Genomic DNA, 1019 nt, shown 5'->3' with positions numbered 1-1019 from the left:
AAATTTGGTAGTTAGGAATATATTCTAAGTCATTTTTAAACTTTCTTGTTGACTAAAGATTAATCTGCCAAATGGATGAGAATAAAATCATGTCTAGGTGCTTCACCTCTCCAGTCTTGCAAATTGTTATTGCAGATGAATGAATTATGGAAATATAAGCTGACATCAGTTCAGGTGTACGCAGGATTGAAACTCCATGGGTAGTATATAAAACTTTCAGAATATTAACAGTTTAACAGAATGACTATCAGGAAGTTGAAACCAGAGAGGAATAATAGTAAAGACAGAATGAATGAAAAATGGAACAAGGGGCAAGTACAGTTAGAATACTCAATGTACACATGTGATAAAGGAAGTGATAAATCTGAAATACATCTTGGAGAAGGGTTGGTTGAGAATGATAGAAGGAGTCACTCTGATCCAGGAGCATTGGACAATTAGATGGACATATTTATTGTAATACACTTGCACAACCTTTTGAAATTTAATTAAAAAACACAACAAAAAACAAAAACACACAAAAATCACAACCAAACAGCAATCTCTAGAGAGGAGTATATGACCTCTCAAAATTTTAAATAGTTCATGAAGGGTAGTCTGGGGAATAGCAAACAAAGCTGTTCAAAGAGGGCAGTTTGGGGTAGCAGAGAATTTTGAACAGATTTAAGTAGATTGTCTAAGGTTGTGAATCACCTACATCTGCTGCAAATATTTTCTTCTGTGAGTTCTCTTTGTCTGAAATGGATACTCCAGTCCTCAGCCACACTTGATGGCTTGTGAAGATAGAATGGAAGAAACAAGATCAAGAATCCATTACTCCACTGGAGACAGAAGAGTCCTCTATGTTTTCTCCCATCTCTCTTCACTACTCTTTCTTCATACTTTTAAGTCAAGTGATTTTGAATTATATCTTTCATTCTTTGTTCTGGCAAGTAATTAGCCAAACTAATTTCCTAAATATTATTTGCCATTTTTTTTCTACCATGCTGTTTACTTGTCCAAGGGAGTCCATTAAGCTT

Source organism: Dipodomys spectabilis, unplaced genomic scaffold, assembly GCF_019054845.1.
Source record: "Dipodomys spectabilis isolate Male_0828 unplaced genomic scaffold, ASM1905484v1 ptg000072l, whole genome shotgun sequence".
Lineage (NCBI taxonomy): Eukaryota > Metazoa > Chordata > Mammalia > Rodentia > Heteromyidae > Dipodomys > Dipodomys spectabilis.
The sequence above is the reverse complement of the archived record's forward strand: the minus strand, read 5'-3'. Positions refer to the sequence as shown.